Here is a 12,627-nt window from a genome sequence, read left to right as displayed (position 1 = left end):
CAAGTCCCTCAAATTCTTTAGGGTAACTTGCTCCTGGAAAGAAGTAGGCATAAATTCCTCAGGAACTTTATCAACATATTCATCATTAATATTGGAAATTTTTTCACGTTCCACATCCTCTGCAAAAAAATGTCTCCTAAGAGTCAATCTTCTCATGAAATGATTAACATCAAGCATAGTATTAAATAAGTCAATTTTCGCTGTAGGCACAAAATTAAGACCCCTTTCAAGGATATTAATTTGATCATTCGATAAAATCGATGCAGAAAGGTTCAGGACTGTAAAATTATCAGTTGTATCTAAGCATGCTTGTTCCGCGCTGATCTCCTGAATTCTCTTATGATGGGAGTGTTTCCTCCCTGATCTCCTTTGACGTTTCTTTTTCCTGAACCGTTTTTTGGAAAACTACTGCTTTGTGGAATCCGCTGCCCCACATCCCGTGCATACGTGGAACTGTTAGATGGTAAATTCTCAGTATCAGAAGTGTCAGTATTAACATCCGTATTATCCATATCCGTTGAGGAAAAGCTTACCCTATTATCTCTGCTTTTGAGAATAGAAGGGTGAATGTTGTTACGTTTTCTTCTATAATCATGCCAGTCATAAATATGATTATTATGGTAATCAGTTTTATCTTTTCCTTTATCACTGTAATAGAGTCCTCCATTTTGCTCAGATTGTCATTAATTTTATCTCTAGCCATTATAAAAGAAGAAGAATCTTTATATTTCACCAAATCACTTTCAATCATTTTAATAGATTCCTCCAAAGTTAACATCTTGGCTTCCTCTCTCTTCACAATCAAATTCATCAGCTTAGTAGAACAGTCACTCAGAATATTGTCCCATTCTTTTACAAATTCAGGGTCATATTCCGTAGTAGGGCGCTTCTTGATGCGCAAACCTCTTGGAATCATATTGCTGCTTATATAAGCCTGTAAGGTTTTGTGGTCCCACCACACCCTGAGTCGTGATGACATAAGTTTTTCAAGTTCCCACATAAGTGGTTTCAAATCCTTTCCATCCTCAGGTGTAAAGGCATGGATAGTAGAAAAAATGTTGGCAGCCTTGTCTAGTCGTTGCCGACTGTTCACATTGAAAAAATCATCACTAATAATACCATCAGAAATATTGGTAGCTATCTCCAAATTCATATTTATGAATAATAATGGATATGTCACAATCAAATTAAGGGGAGCACGAAAAATAGGGAATCCAAACAGTAACGTAAAAAAAGAAAATTTTTTCAGCTCACCCCAAAGAAGACAGCTATAAGTCCAATCGGTGCACGGAATGTGGAAACAGGATCCCTCTGCAGCAAAGCGTAATATGGAAAAAAATTCCAGCATCCAGATCAGCAATTAGATTAAAAAATTTTTTATTCCTTTATTCCAAAATTTAAAAAAATCATAAGATTCTCCATCATGATAAGAGACGCATCAGGACGTGTAGTTGGACGCGTTTCGGACAAAAAACCAGTCCTTATTCTAAGACAACACATAATACATCTGAACACATGCTTATAAAGGGAAACAAAGGAAGTCAAGGAACAATCAAGACTAAACATAGCCAGCTGATTAATAGGAGGTAGTAAGTCACAATCACACTTACAAAACACTCAAAATCTCACTCCTAATGTTCATACCCGTTGGAACTCTGCTTTGTAACAATAACATCCATTTTGCCTCTCCGCGTAATAATAAATCATTTAAATTTCCACCTACCCTTTTTGTCTGCACCTTCTCTATGGCATTAACCCTAAAGTTGCTAAGATCTCCTTTATGTATATGCAAAAAATGTCGAGAAGCAGCAGACAAACTGCGTGTGGTAGTGTGACCTACGTCATAAACGTGCTCGGAAATACGACGTCTCAAGGTGCGTGAAGTATTTCCCACATACTGAATATTACAATCCACGCATGTTATGACATAGATCACACCAGTAGAACCACAGTTCAAAAAAGATTTTATTTTAAATTCCTTTCCATTAACAGAAGATACTACTTTTTCTGTGTTCCACATAAACCTACATAGCCCACAGTTTTTCTGAGCACACTTAAAAGATCCACAAGTGGGTAACCAATTAGTTATACTTGCTGAACTGTCTGAAAAATATTTGTTAGCATGTCTATTGACACTAGTATGGTCACTTGGAGATACCTTATTAGCAATAGTTTTATTCCTCCTTGAAACAAATCTGATCCCATCCTTCAGTATATTCTTCAATGTATCATCAACATACAAAATAGGGAGGAATTTTTTAATAATATGAACAATCCTGTAGTAGTCAGTACTAAAATTAGTTGAAAAACAATAGGTGACCGACCCTCCACAGAATTTGGTGTTTTTCTGCTTTCCTTCTGCAAATAATCCTCTCTACTTTTTTCATCCGTTCTATGCTTAGCTTTCTGAATGTCTACCTTAGTATAACCCCTCTTTATAAAACGTTTACCAATGATCTGACATTGTTTATCGTATAGATTAGGCGTGGTACATGTTCTTTTTGCTCTTACAACCTCCCCTGTAGGTATATTGGCTATAACATGCCGTGGATGGCAGCTAGATGCGTGTAACAGTGAATTACCTGCCGTAGGTTTTCTAAAAATATCACAATCAATCTTTCTTTCTTCCAAATTTGCCGACAAAAGAATATCCAAAAACGAAATAATCCTGGCATCAAATTGATGTGTGAAACGTATATTGCATGGATTATTATTAATATAGAACATGAAATTCTCAATATTAAATACATCACCATCCCACACAATTATAACATCATCAATGAATCTCAGAAAAAGAAAAGTATCAGAAGAAAAAGGATTTTTTTCAGAAAAAATATACTCCTCCTCCCACCAGGCCATAAAAATATTAGCAAGAGACGGTGAAAACTTGGAACCCATGGAACAGCCTTGCACCTGTAAATAAAGATCATCCAAAAAAGAAAAAAAATTGTTTTTTAACAAAAAATAGGTCACTTCAATCAAATACATCTGTAAATCTTCTGAAAAATTACTGTATTTCTGTAAATAAGTAGTAAGAGCCAAAATGGCCAAATCGTGTGGGATGGAAGTGTACAAACTTTGTACATCACAAGTGAGCCAACAAAAGGAACTTCGCCATTCCACCTGAGAAAAAATACTGAGAACATGCTTGGAATCCCGCACATAGCTAGGTGAAATAGTGGCTAGAGGTTTTAATCTTGCATCCAACCATTCCGATAAGTTTTCATTAAGAGATCCGATGCCCGATATGATAGGACGGAACAAAGGTGGAAAAACCTCCTTATGAACTTTTGGAGGTGCATGTAACAAAGGAACTCTGGGATATAAAGGACAGAAAAATTCACATTGTTTTTGATTAATAATTCCCAAACTAAAACCCCTATGTAACAATTCCTGTAATTCCATTCTGATGTTATCTGTAGGGTTATAATTAATTCCCTTGTATACCTCACTATTAAAAAGCATAGCCCTCACCTCTCTTTCATACAGCCCAGTATCTAATATGGTCACAGATCCCCCCTTGTCAGAATTTCTTACCACGATATTGACATTGGCAGATAACAAATCAAGTGCCTGTTTCTCAGTACGAGAAATGTTAGAACGACCCTTCTGATTAGCATTATAGATTTTCATAAGTTCATCCTCAACAAGAAATTGAAAATCATCCATAACTTGTAATTTTGACTGCTCAGGATAATATCTAGGATTAGGGACTCTAGAGGAAAAATTAACATCAGTTAAATACATTAATTTAGAACCAGATTCAGACAAGTCCCTCAAATTCTTTAGGGTAACTTGCTCCTGGAAAGAAGTAGGCATAAATTCCTCAGGAACTTTATCAACATATTCATCATTAATATTGGAAATTTTTTCATGTTCCACATCCTCCGCAAAAAAATGTCTCCTAAGAGTCAATCTTCTCATAAAGTGATTAACATCAAGCATAGTGTTGAATAAGTCCATTTTCACTGTAGGCACAAAATTAAGACCCCTTTCAAGGATATTAATTTGATCATTCGATAAAATCGATGCAGAAAGGTTCAGGACTGTAAAATCGTCAGTTGTATCTAAGCATGCTTGTTCCGCACAAAACCTTACAAGCTTATATGAACAGCAATATGATTCCAAGAGGTTTGCGCATCAAGAAGCGCCCTACTACGGAATATGACCCTGAATTTGTAAAAGAATGGGACAATATTCTTAGTGACTGTTCTACTAAGCTGATGAATTTGATTGTGAAGAGAGAGGAAGCCAAGATGTCAACTTTGGAGGAATCTATTAAAATGATTGAAAGTGATTTGGTGAAATATAAAGATTCTTCTTCTTTTATAATGGCTAGAGATAAAATTAATGACAATCTGAGTAAAATGGAGGACTCTATTACAGTGATAAAGGAAAAGATAAAACTGATTACCAGAATAATCATATTTATGACTGGCATGATTATAGAAGAAAACGTAATAACATTCACCCTTCTATTCTCAAACGCAGAGATAATAGGGTAAGCTTTTCCTCAACGGATATGGATAATACGGATGTTAATACTGACACTTCTGATACTGAGAATTTACCATCTAACAGTTCCACGTATGCACGGGATGTGGGGCAGCGGATTCCACAAAGCAGTAGTTTTCCAAAAACTGGTTCAGGAAAAAGAAAAAACGTCAAAGGAGATCAAGGAGGAAACACTCCCATCATAAGAGAATTCAGGAGATCAGCGCGGAACAAGCATGCTTAGATACAACTGATAATTTTACAGTCCTGAACCTTTCTGCATCGATTTTATCGAATGATCAAATTAATATCCTTGAAAGGGGTCTTAATTTTGTGCCTACAGTGAAAATGGACTTATTCAACACTATGCTTGATGTTAATCACTTTATGAGAAGATTGACTCTTAGGAGACATTTTTTTGCGGAGGATGTGGAACATGAAAAAATTTCCAATATTAATGATGAATATGTTGATAAAGTTCCTGAGGAATTTATGCCTACTTCTTTCCAGGAGCAAGTTACCCTAAAGAATTTGAGGGACTTGTCTGATTCTGGTTCTAAGTTAATGTATTTAACTGATGTTAATTTTTCCTCTAGAGTCCCTAATCCTAGATATTATCCTGAGCAGTCAAAATTGCAAGTTATGGATGATTTTCAATTTCTTGTTGAGGATGAACTTATGAAAATCTATAATGCTAATCAGAATGGTCGTTCTAACATTTCTCGTACTGAGAAACAGGCACTTGATTTGTTATCTGCTAATGTCAATATCGTGGTAAGAAATTCTGACAAGGGGGGATCTGTGACCATATTAGATACTGGGCTGTATGAAAGAGAGGTGAGGACTATGCTTTTTAATAGTGAGGTATACAAGGGAATTAATTATAACCCTACAGATAACATCAGAATGGAATTACAGGAATTGTTACATAGGGGTTTTAGTTTGGGAATTATTAATCAAAAACAATGTGAATTTTTCTGTCCTTTATATCCCAGAGTTCCTTTGTTACATGCACTTCCAAAAGTTCATAAGGAGGTTTTTCCACCTTTGTTTCGTCCTATCATATCGGGCATCGGATCTCTTAATGAAAATTTGTCAGAATGGTTGGACGCAAGATTTAGGCTACTTTCACACATCAGGTTTTCGGCGTCAGGCGCGATCCGGCGTCGTGCCGGAATGCCGGATCCGGCAAATGTTTTGTAAAACCTGATGTGCCGGATCCGGTTTTCTGCCGGATCCGTCTTGTTCTTGACAGACAAAACCGGATCCGTCTCATCCGGTTCATCCGTTTTTCTATCCGTTTTTCGACGGATTACGCCGGATCCGGTTTTTAAAATTGACCCTTGTGGCCTTCCGAACGGGATTGGCTACTGGAAAACTAGATATAGCATGTTCCTACAGCCCTTCTTTGACAGGTTGTAGAGAAGAAAGTGCAGGTTGGAGAGAAGAGCAAGTTACTGGCGAAGATGGATGTTGTCATTGGAAATATTACCACTAGAAGTTCTGTGACGGTTTCAGTAATGAGGGACAATTTTCCACTATACTTTATGTCACCTCAAGGCAGAGTACACTGGCAGGATGACAGAGTGTGAAAGATTTGTGCCCTAAACTTGTGTACCTTCTGGACCAACAGTATATACCTTTGCCAACCAAAGTTGGCTATCTTGTCATGGTCTTACTATTTTTAGCTTTAGGCCACAGGTGTGTACCTGGTTGTGTTTTATGCAAAGTATTTCACCTTTTAACAAAAGTTGTGTACATTGGTAGGAAATCACCAACAATAAACACAACTTTTTAGGTGAAATACTTTGCTTCAAACACAACCAGGAACACAACTGTGGCAAAACGCTAAAATTTACCCACAGTTATATACCTGGTTTTGAATACCTTTTTACCTTTGAAATACCCTGTATTTAACCTTTTTTTTAAACATAGTTCGCCGCAGAAAGAAATGACAGACAACCATTGTGAAACGATAATTTAACTTTTATTTAAAATTTTTTTTTTTTGTAAAATGTTTTTAAAGTGCAAAAAACTTTTTTAATAAAGGTTTTAAACCCAATGGACATTTTTATTACAAAAAACACACATTACAAATCTGTGTACTGTGGGGTGGAAATACTGCTGGAGGGGCTGCGGGACACTTCGACACTGGGTGTGTGGAGAGAGGACTGGGATCGTGGTGGGGAAGGAACAGTTAGAGGTGAAGGTGTGGAAAAAGCTACAGAATGGGTGGACATGTGGGAGGCAGAAGAGGTGGTGGGCGGTGGAGTGGAGGGTTGGGCAGGGACTGTAGGAGCAGATGATGTTGATGGAAAGTTGTATGGGGAAGGAGCTTGGTACGGGGAAGGAGTTTGGTACGGGGAAGGAGTTTGGTACGGGGCAGGTTGCTGGAAGTGGGGAGATGTCTGGTACTGGGGAGGTTGCTGGTACTGGTGAGGTTGCTGGTATGTAATAGGAGGGGGAGGATGGAAAGTGGCTGGAGGGGGTGCAGATGTAATAGGAGGGGGAGGATGGAAAGTGGCTGGAGGGGGTGCAGATGTAATAGGAGGGGGAGGATGGAAAGTGGCTGGAGGGGGTGCAGGTGGAGGAACTACAGTGGTGGGAGGTGGAGGTTGGGAGGTAACCTGCTGTAGAGCACCGTGGCACGAATGCATTACATGCATCTGCTGGGTAGGAGATAGTGTTGCCATGCGCTCCACAACAGACCTGAAAAAGGTGTGGTTTGGCGAAGATCTTGCTTCTGAATGCATGGTTTGCAGAAGTGTCTTCACCTCCAGAATGCTGGAGTTGATCTGCTGAAAGCCTGCGGAGATTTGCTCTGACAAGACTTTTAGACAGTTCTGGAAAGATGCATTCAGATGCAAGAACTCTTGCGCATAACTCTTTTCCTGACCCCTCTGCCGCTGCCGCCCAGTACCCGCAGGTGTACTAGAGGCGGCAGGGGCAGAAGGGTGGGGTAAAGGGAAAGCGATCTCCTCACCAGCAGCTTCATGTAATGTAGGCGGCCACGATGCTCCTGTGCTGGTGGATGGGACAGATGGGTCGAATGTGTGGGAAGGCTGGGAAGGTGCAGATGTACTGGGCGGTCGAAGTGTCCCTCGGTGCCGGTCTCCTCAGGGATCGCCTCAGAAGGGTCCAATCGTGCAGGCTCCCGAGTGCTGCTCACCGTGCTGTGGAATAAAGAGAAAAAAAAACAATTAAAATACTGACATGGTATGGCCCTGGCTGAAAAAAAAAGTTACATCTAACATTTTTTTCACATGTGGTGTGTAATATTTACCTTCTGGTGACCATTGTTTCCCGGAGGAACGACAGGGCTCGTGCGTACTTGTACTTGCTCCTGCGTCCTCCAGATCCACTCGGGGCCCGCATCTCTTTATTGAACTCCTTCTTGAAACGATCCCTCACAGACCGCCACCGATTCACAATTCTGTTCCCTGAAACGAGAAAGGAGTGGTTAGTATACAACATCAGTGTTTCCCAAACTCCAGTCCTCATGGTCCCCAGGGGTCATGTTTTCAGGATTTCCATAGTAAATAGAAATCCTGAACACATGATCCGTGGGGACCACGAGGACTGGAGTTCGGGAAACACTGGTTTACATCAAGCAACCGGTACTGTATATACTTACGCTCTTTAATCTGGGCCCGAACATCGAGGTCCTCCCAGCGGCCCACAAGGAGCGAACAGATTTCCTCCCAGAGTCGTCGGGTAACGATAAGGTCAGCGTGGCGGCGGTCAGCCATATTCCAGAGCGGCTCCCTTTCTCTGACGAGATCGATGAGGCGGTCCACATCAATCCCTCCATCCTCACCGTCAGAGTCGGGAGCACGCTGTGAAGGCTGTTAAAGAAAAAGACAAAAATAACATAATTAGCCTCCACAAAAGAAATGAAATAAAAAGTGCAAAAAAACAAAGCAAAAATATTTATACTTACACGCTGGTGACCGCCGCGTTGCTGTCGCCGACGACCCTGGGAGGCACTGCGAGGACCTCTTGGCCGAGCACCAGATTGGGAAGACTAGAGAAGAAAACAAAAAATGTTATGTGTTTGGATGTAGGCATTTGTTTGCTGTGTGTGGTCTGCAGAACATTGTTTTCTATGTGTTGTGTGTAGTGTGATGTTGTGTTTCTGCGTTTGATGCAAAAAACTTACCAATTGTGAGCCCACTCCAGGTGTCTGTCCACCCCTTCCTTCTTCTTCTGGGAGCTCCTCTTCATCTTGTGATTCCTGTTTTGAAATAAAAGGCAATGAATAGACATATATTACAGAGATGATGGATTTTGGAAATAAAAACTTACCGTCAAACGCTGACGATGCGAGGGAGGGCTCCCAGAAGAAGATGTGCTGTCCTGTTGATGGCCAGACTCCATGGCTGTGGGTATTGCTGCTGCTGTTGCTGCTGCCAGTGATGCCATTTCTGCTGCTGCTGCTGCATCTCTTAGGCGGCTGTTGAATAAAGAGAAACAAAGGGCCAATGAATATCTTGATATTCCATGGCCCTAGTTTGGAGGAATGGGGGATTTGATAATTATCGTCTCTCATCTGCTGCTGGACTCCCCTCCTCAGCATGTTCCATTTGCTGCTCCATTTGGGGTGGTGCTGATGGTGCTGCTGCTGCAGATGTCTGCTGCCTTCTCCTGCTCCTGGTTCTTGGCTTGGGTGGCATGTTGGGTGTGGCTGAGGGTCCCATTGTCTTGCTTTTATATATCTCCTGTGGGCAGAGCTACTGAGCATGCTCAGACCAAAAAACCGGATCCGGCGCATTGCGGCGCTCATAGGCTTTCATTGTGTGAAAAAGCCGGACGTGCCGGATCCGGCGTGTCCGGCTTTTTCGCCGGAGACAAAAAACGTTACAGTAGCCGTTTTTTCCAGACGCCGGATCGCGACACATTGCCGGATCCGGCGAAAACCGGATGAAACGCATGGCCATCTGGCGAGATCCGGCGCAAATGCAAGTCAATGGGGAAACCGGATCCGGCATTGCATTTCGCCGGATCCGGTTTCTGTCAAAAGCGCCGGATCGCGCCTGACGGTGAAAACCTGATGTGTGAAAGAGGCCTAAAACCTCTAGCCACTATTTCACCTAGCTATGTGCGGGATTCCAAGCATGTTCTTAGCATTTTTTCTCAGGTGGAATGGCGAAGTTCCTTTTGTTGGCTCACTTGTGATGTACAAAGTTTGTACACTTCCATCCCACACGATTTGGCCATTTTGGCTCTTACTACTTATTTACAGAAATACAGTAATTTTTCAGAAGATTTACAGATGTATTTGATTGAAGTGACTTATTTTTTGTTAAAAAACAATTTTTTTTCTTTTTCGGATGATCTTTATTTACAGGTGCAAGGCTGTTCCATGGGTTCCAAGTTTTCACCGTCTCTTGCTGACATCTTTATGGCCTGGTGGGAGGAGGAGTACATTTTTTCTGAAAAAAATCCTTTTTCTTCTGATATTTTTCTTTTTCTGAGATTCATTGATGATGTTATAATTGTGTGGGATGGTGATGTATTTAATATTGAGAATTTCATGTTCTATATTAATAATAATCCATGCAATATACGTTTCACATATCAATTTGATGCCAGGATTATTTCGTTTTTGGATATTTTTTTGTCGGCAAATTTGGAGGAAAGAAAGATTGATTGTGATATTTTTAGAAAACCTACGGCAGGTAATTCACTGTTACACGCATCTAGCTGCCATCCATGTCATGTTATAGCCAATATACCTACAGGGGAGGTTGTAAGAGCAAAAAGAACATGTACCACGCCTAATCTATACGATAAACAATGTGAGATCTTTGGTAAACGTTTTATAAAGAGGGGTTATACTAAGGTAGACATTCAGAAAGCTAAGCATAGAACGGATGAAAAAAGTAGAGAGGATTATTTGCAGAAGGAAAGCAGAAAAACACCAAATTCTGTGGAGGGTCGGTCACCTATTGTTTTTTCAACTAATTTTAGTACTGACTACTACAGGATTGTTCATATTATTAAAAAATTCCTCCCTATTTTGTATGTTGATGATACATTGAAGAATATACTGAAGGATGGGATCAGATTTGTTTCAAGGAGGAATAAAACTATTGCTAATAAGGTATCTCCAAGTGATCATACTAGTGTCAATAGACATGCTAACAAATATTTTTCAGACAGTTCAGCAAGTATAACTAATTGGTTACCCACTTGTGGATCTTTTAAATGTGCTCAGAAAAACTGTGGGCTATGTAGGTTTATGTGCAACACAGAAAAAATAGTATCTTCTGTTAATGGAAAGGAATTTAAAATAAAATCTTTTTTGAACTGTGGTTCTACTGGTGTGATCTATGTCATAACATGCGTGGATTGTAATATTCAGTATGTGGGAAATACTTCACGCACCTTGAGACGTCGTATTTCCGAGCACGTTTATGACGTAGGTCACACTACCACGCGCAGTTTGTCTGCTGCTTCTCGACATTTTTTGCATATACACAAAGGAGATCTCAGCAACTTTAGGGTTAATGCCATAGAGAAGGTGCAGACAAAAAGGGTAGGTGGAAATTTAAATGATTTATTATTACGCCGAGAGGCAAAATGGATGTTATTGTTACAAAGCAGAGTTCCAACGGGTATGAATATTAGGAGTGAGATTTTGAGTGTTTTGTAAGTGTGATTGTGACTTACTACCTCCCATTAATCAGCTGGCTATGTTTAGTCTTGATTGTTCCTTGACTTTCTATGTTTCCCTTTATAAGCATGTGTTCAGATGTATTATGTGTTGTCTTAGAATAAGGACTGGTTTTTTGTCCGAAACGCGTCCAACTACATGTTCTGATGCGTCTCTTATCATGATGGAGAATCTTATGATTTTTTTAAATTTTGGAATAAAGGAATAAAAATTTTTTTTATCTAATTACTGATCTGGATACTGGAATTTTTTCCATATTACGCTTTGCTGCAGAGGGATCCTGTTTCCACATTCCGTGCACCGATCGGACTTATAGCTGTCTTCTTTGGGATGAGCTGAAAAAATTTTCTTTTTTCACACCAGGCAGTCAGTATAGGGACCCATTCAATCTGAGATCACCTTGTCGCTGGTGAATGGGCTCACATCTTTTGGCCAAATTTTGTGCTAAGTATCTCATATGTTTTTCTAGATTACAAAAGCCATTATGCTATTCATATTTCACTTATTTCATATTTGATATACCTTATGAAGGCCATTGTGAAGTGTATTACTAAAGCCATTTTGCTATTCCTATTTCATATTTAGTGTGCTACCATTTTATAATTTAATATGTAAGTTGCCTTTTGGTATGCACCTATTCAGACTAGTTCTAGATGTGCCGTCATTTTTTTCTATAACTTGTGAGTATGCTTAAACCTTCTTTCCTCCAGACGTAGAGGATGCCCCCTTGTCACCGTCACAGGTCTAAGAGTAAAAAGATCATTAGAAAGCTCTTTGTATTGTCCCTGCATATATTTATACATTGTAATAAGATCACCCCTAAGCTTTTGATTCTCCAAACTAAATAACCCCAAGTGTAATAACCTGTCTTGGTATTGCAGACCCCCTAGTTCCCTAATAACCTTGGTCGCTAATCTCTGCACCCGCTCCAGTTCAGCTATGTATATCTTATACACCGGAGACCAGAACTGTACACAGTATTCTAAGTGTGGTCGCACTAGTGACTTATATAGAGGTAAAATTATGTTCTCCTCATGAGCATTTATGCCTCTTTTAATGCATCCCATTATTTTATTTGCCTTTGCATCAGCTGCCTGACACTGGCCTCTAAATGTGAGTTTGTCGTCCACCCATACACCCAGGTCTTTTCCAGTGACTGTTTTGCCCAGTGTTTTACAATTAAGCACATAATTATACATCTTGTTCGTTCTACCCAAGTGCATGACCTTACATTTATCCCCAATAAAGCTCATTTGCCATTTATCAGCCCAAGCTTCTAGTTTACATAAATCCTCCTGTAATGTAAAATTGTCCTCCTGTGTATTGATTACCCTGCAGAGTTTAGTGTCATCTGCAAATATTGAAATTCCACTCTCTATGTCCCCCTACAAGGTCATTAATAAATATGTTAAAAAGAAGCGGGCCCAAAACTGACCCTTGTGGTACCCCACCGCTAA

Source organism: Dendrobates tinctorius, unplaced genomic scaffold, assembly GCF_039654945.1.
Source record: "Dendrobates tinctorius isolate UK_male_01 unplaced genomic scaffold, ASM3965494v1 ptg000017l, whole genome shotgun sequence".
Taxonomy (NCBI): Eukaryota; Metazoa; Chordata; class Amphibia; order Anura; family Dendrobatidae; genus Dendrobates; species Dendrobates tinctorius.
This window is presented reverse-complemented; position numbering follows the sequence as displayed.